This window comes from Nuphar pumila, chromosome 3, assembly GCF_984573655.1.
Source record: "Nuphar pumila chromosome 3, dmNupPumi1.hap1.1, whole genome shotgun sequence".
NCBI classification, from domain to species: Eukaryota; Viridiplantae; Streptophyta; class Magnoliopsida; order Nymphaeales; family Nymphaeaceae; genus Nuphar; species Nuphar pumila.
In genome coordinates, this window is record NC_143251.1 from 76502672 (window position 1) to 76511708 (window position 9037).

The 9037-nt window shown below is 35.2% G+C and overlaps 1 non-coding gene across 1 annotated transcript; it reads left to right on the top strand.

Annotated features, from left to right (window-relative positions):
* The first annotated feature begins 7914 nt into the window (after window positions 1-7914).
* LOC149843048 (small nucleolar RNA Z195/SNORD33/SNORD32 family) lies at window positions 7915-7995 on the top strand. The gene has a single exon (XR_016431279.1). It is a non-coding gene; the product is annotated as a small nucleolar RNA Z195/SNORD33/SNORD32 family (small nucleolar RNA).
* The last annotated feature ends 1042 nt before the right edge of the window (window positions 7996-9037 follow it).

Below are 9037 nucleotides of genomic sequence, written 5' to 3' on the forward strand. Positions count from 1 at the left end.
AGTACCTAGTTTGGTTATATTAAACATGCTCATATGCATGCACACTTTAATTGGACTCTTGGGTGCTCCTTACAAGAAAGCACATACCTTGAGTTAGGTTCAAATGAGCTATGTTAGGATACCTCAATGACTGTAGGAGGGTGTAGGTTTTTGCATTATAAGGCCATGGTTTGAGTTGCCCATAGTCGAGCTCGGGGTTGTTGAATATGGTGTTATAATGGAACCCAATGTAAATAGCACCGAGTAGCTCATTTGTTTTAATGACCTACTTTGTAGAGGTATACATGCCAACTGACATATTTTGAGGACATAAACACCTTTTATGCTCCAAGTCGTCTGTGTAAGGGGTTGGGGCTGTCAATTTTTCTTAGGTAGGAAATTAGGCTTTGTAGAGTAGGAATCGATTACATAGAGCACTATTAAATTTCTCTCTCGATTAAAGCTTGCTTTAGTAGATGTTTGGTTTGGCTCTTTGAATCTATGGATTCATTAAAATAAATAATATAATAAACTCACATCTGATTGCTGAGTCAGAATTAGGTACTGAGTGTGTACCCTTCAGGAAAGAAAAGAGAAACAATGCATTAGATTAGGTTCACAAGTAATTAAATGATTCATTGAATGTTGGCTTAAAATTATAAGGATGTCATGTATAATTTCTAATTCATGAATATGTTGGCATATATGGATCTGTTTGATTGTGATCTTGATTACTGATGATATGATGCAGGTACGTTACTTGATTGTAAGAATAAATTATATATAAACCTGCATGATCAAAATATTATTGTTGTGATCATTAATTTTGTTGAGTTTATACGCTATGACATGCTATGATTTATTTGCATTGAGAAAGATGTATGATTTATGTATTTACGTTCTTTTCATGCATGTGTATAGGGTATTTTTCTACTAGGATTGTAGGTAATGTTTCTACATTTTAATATTTCAAGGAATGAATAAGCTAGAGGACGATGACAAGAGGCTCGGGCTGACGTCAAGAGGGTCACACTCCTTTAGACTATTGGATAGATGTTATCATTGCAAAATTTTCCTTTTGCAAGTCAAACTCACCTTTGAAAAAGTTTTGAAAATAACCCACCTCCATTTTGAAAAAAAACACGAAAAAGGAACTCGCCTGTCGGTACGAGGTTCAACCATTTCTGACGCTATAACCAGAGGTAATTAAACCAAGGATTAATCATGTGATTTGCTTTACTCAACTATCTAAATTTATGTTTTATTCCTAAATGCACAAAAAATCAGGCATATACTATGAACTTTGAAAAACTTTGACTGAAAATGTGATGTATGCTTGGAACATTTTGGAATTTCTTGGAAAAGTGAAATGATTATAAAATCGTGAATCAGGGTTGGAAAAACACTTTTGAAGAAAAGGGAAATCGATTTTTGAAGAAATTTTTTTTTGATGTTTTAAGAAAATCAGTTTTGAGAGAAAAAATAGAATAACTTCGAGAAAATCGATTCTGGACTTAGAAAACACTTTTGAAAAGAGAAACTATTCTGAGGAAATCGGTTTCTGAAGAAAAGGAAGTCTTGATGTTTTGAAAAACTTGATTTTTGAAGAAAATCCAGGTGACTTTGAGAAAATTGATTTTTCTGATATTTGAACTCTTGGATTAATCAAAAGGATGTGTGTGTGGCCTTGTAAAATCCTTTTATGATGCATGAATACAATTTGAGAAAATATTTTTTGAAGAATTTATGGAAAATCATTAACAAAAAGATTTTTGTGCCTTATAGAATTTAGATGAAATAAATTCTCTACATATATCCATGACTATAGCCATAAATATATATTGAATGAATCTCATTTGATTCTAAAAGGAAAAATACTTGAAAAAACTTTGAAATATGCAATGATTTCTGAAGATAGCCTAAGAGTGTAGGTTATTTATAACTTAGAGGGAAATGATAAATCTGGATATCGTTCGTATTCTGACTATGGCCACAAATACAAACTCCACCGAGTTTATTAACTCCTTAGAATCGAGTGCACATGTCATTCATGTTGACCGTGGTGAAATTAAAATATGCATGAATCATCATCCATCACATAATTAATATTAAAAATAAACTATATGCAAATACAACCCTCACCTAAGCAGAAAAGGAAATTCTTATTCCAATATTATAATTTACATCAATAATAAATAAATAAAAAAAAGAAAAGGAAAATAAAGAAAAATATAATCTTAAGTGTCTCTATAAAATTAGCAAACTTGTTAGTGGACAAATGTCGGCTTTCGAGATTTATCCGACAATATATGGAACTGAGGGATTTATCCAGATATAAGCTTTTTTTTCATGCTTTCTTGAAATAAAAAATCATTAAATAATATAATGGATGATGTATAACTGAATAAATAATAAAAAAATACAACTTTGAAATTCAGAATTTAGAAAAAATGACAAAAATACCCTTAAAATTGATATTAATTGCAAAACAGGGTTTTTCAGAAAAGATTTTTGTAAAACGCTTAATCCGGGGATCAAACGGATTCAAAACAATGCCAAATTGGGTGGAGAGCACCCTGATATGATTATAAACATGATCAAACTCTAAAAATATAAAAATAATAAATAATAAAATATATAAAAAGAATAAAATTTGCCCATGTTCCGGTTAAATCGAAACTCCACGGGCATCTTGTTTTTATGATTTAACTAAATAACACATCAAATGAATTCTAAAATTCATAAAAATCGACATGAATACTTATAATAACCTTAAAATTAAAATACAAACAAAAACTATATTTTTGGGATTATTTTGAATATAATTATTGAATAAAACTATAAAAAAATATGTTATTTTACATGTGGTCACGTACCTGTCACAATGTTAGACCAGAATCGAATATCAAACAATAATAAAAATTTATGAAATTTAACAGGCAGAAACTAAACAGATGAAAAAAATATCCCTTTTTACAGATCTAGAATATGATCTCCCATTAGAGAGATACGACTAAAATTTCTAAAGTTTTATAGAGATAAACTAGAGATCACAACGAAAAAAAACCATTTTATGGATCAGAAATACGATCTTCATGAAGCAGAAATCATTCTGGTAATATCACTCGTGGTTCGAATCAAGACTGTCAACCAAGAAATATAGGTTCTGATTGAAAGCTTCAAGAAAATATCAATGGTGAAAATTTATAAAAATTACAGCATAGAAAATAGACATGTAGATGGATCAGTGGATTTTTATGGATCGTCAATACGATCTCCGGTAAGGGAGAAATCGTTTCGGCAAGTTGACCCATGTTCTGAATCGTATCTGTTGGTTCAAGAAATACAAATGTTGTTGGGTAAAAAAAATATAGAAATTCACCGTAGAAATTTATAAAAATTTCACAGATTAAAGTTGACATTCTGAAGAGTACGTTGCTTTTTATAGATTGTTGATACGATCTTCGATGAGGGAGATATGACCTCAAAAACATGTTCCTAAATTTTCACAGCATTTTTCTAACTCAGAAAACAGGTTCCGACTTTGATTTTTGCACACAAGGTTACATACCTTAAAAAATTCTATTTTTTTTAAGAACCGTAGGAATATGCATGATTTCACTATAAAAAATTAAGATTATTTAACGAATATAGACTGATAAAATAATTGCATTAGCAGATGGCCAGAATTATACGTATGGAATCTAAAACCCTAGAACAAAATAAATTGATTAAGCATGCTAAAAATCATAAAAAATGTGTAACCAATAATATGAATCATGATTTAATGCATGAACAACTAAAAATAAACATGAATATGATGAAATAAACAAAAAAAATCAGGGAAGTATGGTTGAAAATTTGATTTAGCCATTAAAAGAGAGATTCGACCTATAGAGAGGTTGAATCTCGATCTTTTTCGAGCATTTAACATAATAAACACACTATAAATGATTCTAACAGAGTAAAAATGTGTGAAACACTATGGATGATTAATAGATCATCATCTTGAATCATGTAGGGTTTTTTGAACAAAAATAAAAGAAAAAGCTTCAACAAAGGGGGCGACAATGGGGTTTTAATGTAAAAATCAATAAAAAATAAAAAAAAATTAACAAAAGAGGAGAGGAAAACCTTACCTTGGGGCTTCAATGGAGGAAGGAGATGTTAAAGGAGCTTGAGGGAGAGAGAAACAATGAGAGAGTTGAGAGAGAGATGCTTGGTTGACCCCCTTATGGGTCTCTTTTATAGATTTTTCAGAACTCTTAATTAAAAGTTGGATTTACTTGAAAGAGTTCCGAAAAAAAACAAAACAAGGGGGGGCGATTTCCCTTGGGAGTTTCAACCTATTAAAACTCTAACTAACTAAACCTAATTAACTCCTAAAAATCTCAAATGCCGCGCCACCTAATGTGGACCCACATTTGGTTTTTAAAACCCTAATTAAAAGCTAAAAACCAAAGTTAAAATACTAAGGTGAAAATGGAGTTTTAAAATCAATTTTGACTTTTTCAAACTTCTAATTTAAGTAGAACACTAACTCACCTAAACTAACCTAAATACATTCAAATGTAACGCCACCTAATGTGAACCTCATTTGATTTTTCAAAAAAATGATTTTTTAAAAAGGAGAAAATAAAGGGGTTAAAAATGTTTTTTTTTAACTTCAAAAAGGCACCTAGACCCACTAATATTTTTGTATTTTTGAAATATGTAAGACATGAAAATGAGATGATATCAAATAAAGATGGAAAAAATAGGGTTTGCACCCCTACAGAGTGGGCCTCACTCGAAGAAATTTGACAAAGTTAGAAATTGGTTTATAAAGCGAGTTTGAAACGAATCCATATCGATTTTCTAAGAAAATACTTTAAAATAAATGAATATAAAGCCATAGGAATTGGTCAAATGACAAATATCGATTTAAAACCCAGGTTTTTGAAATTTATTTCGAAATAAAGGTTTTAAAATCGGATATAGATTTGAGATTTTGAAAAATAAGAGTGTCGGATCTCGAGAATGACATTCATTGTGATAAAATGACAAGAAATGATATGAAATTACTACAAAATAACATAAAATAATATGCCAAATGCAGACCCGGGATGAGGGATTTGAAGTCCCAGACCCCTGGCAGAGACAAAGAACTAACAATTCTTGTTTGCGGATAAAAAAAGATAATTGAACATCAGATCCAATGTTGGATCCCGTCCAAATATGAATTGAGTCTTTGATATAACTAAAATTTTCAGGAAAGGTATCGATTCGAGCCCAGACTGGGAGTTGTACCAGCTTGGAGGATGATAAAATGATGTTTCGGACAAAATGACTAAGAAATGATTTTGCCCCTACAGGGCATGGAGTGACACTGAAAATGAGGTTTGAACTGGTCTCGACTGGTTTACAATGAATCCTAGGGTTTCTAAATTCAGATAAACTAAAATAACATTGACTCAACCAAATTTCTATACTTAATGATTGAGAAATGGCACAATTCTCAGATAAATGGCAAGAAATGACCACTGGAGTGAAGTGGGTAACAAGACTATACTATGTTTGAGCTAGAATAAAGGTCGGTAATACTGAGATGAACTAAATCAGAAGCTCAAACACTAGCTCAACTTACTGGATTTAGTTCAATTTTAGCTGAAATGGACTAAAATAGACTCTGACACTATCGAAAATGAATTTGAATTGAAATAGAGACACTTGAACTCCTGGTAAGCTCAAGTTAGACTCAGGGGAATTAAATTAACTGAAATTGACATACTAAAAAATAATTGACTGGAATTCAAGCTAGAATTGAGATCATTTCTCAGAAAATGAACCAATTTTAGCTTAAATGGACAGAAATGAACAGGATTCGCTCATCGTGAGCTTAGAGAAGCTAGAAATGACAGTCATTCTAATTGTTCTGAGCTTAAAAGAAGGTTGAATGGGTCTAACTAACAAGGATCTAAAGGTAAAATGGTAATTTTCTTAACAAAAGGGATGAAATGATACCCAAACTAGACTGGACCCAGGGGTTTGACTCTTAAAGGGATTGACATCTGCGAAAAGAGGGTGTTAGGAATGAACGAAGAAAATTTAAGGTATTTATAATTAGGGGTGGCAATCGGGTCGGGTCGGCGGGTCAGAATACCTCAACACAAACCCGACTCGTTTATTAAACGGGTCGGATGTGGCAAACACGAACATGACCCATTTATTAAACGGGTAACCCCACACGACACGGTTAACCCGTTTAATAAACGGGTCGGGTCGATACAACACGATGATCCGTTTATTAAACGGGTCGACCCGATAACAAGATCCCGACCAACACCTGAATGTTGACCCTGCACTTTCGAATAGCCTCGCGTCCCTCGGCACACCTCGAGAGTAGGTTGAGCACCTCAACAGAGTGCTCCATCGATTCCTCTGCAGCAGCCAGCGCTAGCAAAATGGGTACGGCGCCAGCATCGACCGCCCGCTGCTTGTTGTTCGGGAATGAACAAAGTGTCGAGAGCGTCGTGGTCACTTCCCTATTCCCCTTCAAATTCCCATCCCTGAGGAGCTCTACCAGCGCTTGGGTACCCGCCAATTGTCCCCTTGTTCACCTCCACGATGGCAAGGCTCGTGATGATGGTGGCGGAGAGTGCGCAAGTGGCCTGCAAGCCCGAGTGGAGGGCGGACACAATGGGGCTGACAACACCCTCAGCCATGAGCCCTACCTTGTTGTCGTCGTCGAGGGAAAGGTTGAAGACGACGGAGAGGGCGGTGTCCTGAAGGAGGGGGTCTGCGGCGCAGAGGAGCACGACAGAGGTGAGGAGCTGCCGAAAGTTGCAGTCGTATTTGGAGGGGCGGAGGAGGAGGGAGAGGGCGTCGAGCTTGGAAGAGTGAGGGGAGTCAGGCGAGGCGAGCATGGAGGCAAACTGTTTGACCTTTTGCCTCTGAGATGCCACTGCGGACGATTAGTGGGCGACGGCGGCGGCGGCCGTTGTTGGGGTTGTGGGGAGGGTCCGGGAGAGGGGGATGTGGTGGGCTTGGGCGAAGTGGGAGATGAGGGAGCGGAGGGCGTAGTTGGGGATGAGGGTCAGGCGGGCAGGGAGAGGGGTCTAGGTGATAGGGCACGTCCGGTGGCTTGTGTCGAGCCACCGCTGGATGGAGGAGCGGTCGAATGTGTAGCGGTTGAATGTTTATTAAACGGGTCAAACAGGTTGGCGGGTTGGCATACCCCTAACACGAACCCGACCCGTTTAATAAACAGGTTAGGCGGGTCGACCCATTTACGACATGAACCCGTTTAAGCCAAACCCTAACCCGGCTAAGAAGCGGGTTGGCGGGTCGGGTCAGATTTTGCCACCCCTATTTACAATGGGTTAAATCATTTTATTTACTTTATTATTTTTCTTTAGTTCTGTAAACTCTGATATTTGGAACACTAGTATTTGATTTATTATAATTTAATCGATAGTTTGATTCAATTATTCTAGTCTTACATGTCTGAGTTATAATTTGTAACCTGCCCAAGGCTTAGGGTTAGGGATGGCAGTGGACCGGCGGACAACGGGGCTTTCCCCCGCCCCGCCCCGTCCCATTAATAATATTACTAAAATACCCTAAGTTAAGTAATAAAATTACAAAACAATCATGTTTATATATACTACTAACTTACTAACCCTAACCCTAAATCTTATTCGACAAAATATTGTATCATCCCTACTCACAGTCGCCGCAAAGGAGAGAAAGAAGGTAAATTTTCATTTTCTTTTTTTATATCATCTTTGAGAAGCTGCAGCCAAAAGCCCTTTTTATTCTGTAGAAGTAGAAAATCTAGCCCTGAGTTCTGTACATTGGAAAGGATTTTTTTTTTGTTTCGCTCTTTCCTATTTCTTTGTGCGAGCTTCTTCATTTTGTACGTTAAATCTTTTTTCAATTTGGGGTACTGAATTGGGGAGACGTGGTGATGGTTAAACCCAATCAAATTTGTAACAGAGTGATGAATCTATAACATGCACTACCATCTGATCTCTTTCTCTGCGTTAATTTGTTTTTGTTGCTTCTGTGGGATTTTGAAGGGTCTATCTGGGTGCGCCCATTTTCTTTAAAATTGCATTGGATCAAAATTTCTATTTGTTGGTACGATAAATGTGTGCAACCAATTGCGACCTAAAGTTTTCTTGTCTGATTTTTTATGTTAGTGTAATCAATGATGATATCGAATTTTGTTATTGAGCGTGACAATGATTATTCATTAACCATTCACCATCTTTTGGTTGAGGTTGCATATAAAAAATCTTTTTTTATCTATTCTAAGTTCAGATTATGGTGGAACTACTACTATTTTGCTTTTCCTGTTAATTGCTTCAACCAAATGTGCATAGTTTGTTAGTTCATCTTTTTCTTGTCATAAATATATAAATTTTAAACTAATTAATTTATGGTATTTTGTGGGTTGTTTTTCACTGAAAATCTTAAAAAGCCTTCATAAAGTCATGATTACATTATTTAAATTTTGTTTTCTACTCTCAATTAACAAATATTGTAGCGTTTGATTAAAAATAACTCTTTTTTTTTGAAAAAATTATCTAAGAAAGTTGTGCAGAATACCAATGGGCTACCATTAAACACTAAGTATTAGGCTCACTGTTTTTTGATAAGAACAATATAGAGGAATGGGAAAGCATCTTGAAGACCTTAAAAAATCAACATAAAGGTATTCATCAGAGTTTAAAAATAAGTTACGATGGACTTGATCAAACAGAGAAGCAAATATTTGTGGACATTACATATTTTTTTTATTAAAAATGATAAGAAAAATGCAATCTTCACGAAGACAGGAACACGGACGGGAATTATTATTTTGGGACGGGATGGGAGTGGAGGTCCAAAGTCTCCCCCGCCACGAGGATGGATCGGGGATGAAGGTTAAATTTTTGAAACGGGGCAAGGGTGGAGACCTTGTCCCCCACCCCCGCCCCGGTCCACTGCCATCTAGGGTATTAAAAAATTTGTATTTAAAAAAATAATATTTTATAAAAAAATATTATTTTATAAAAAATATGAAAAAAATATT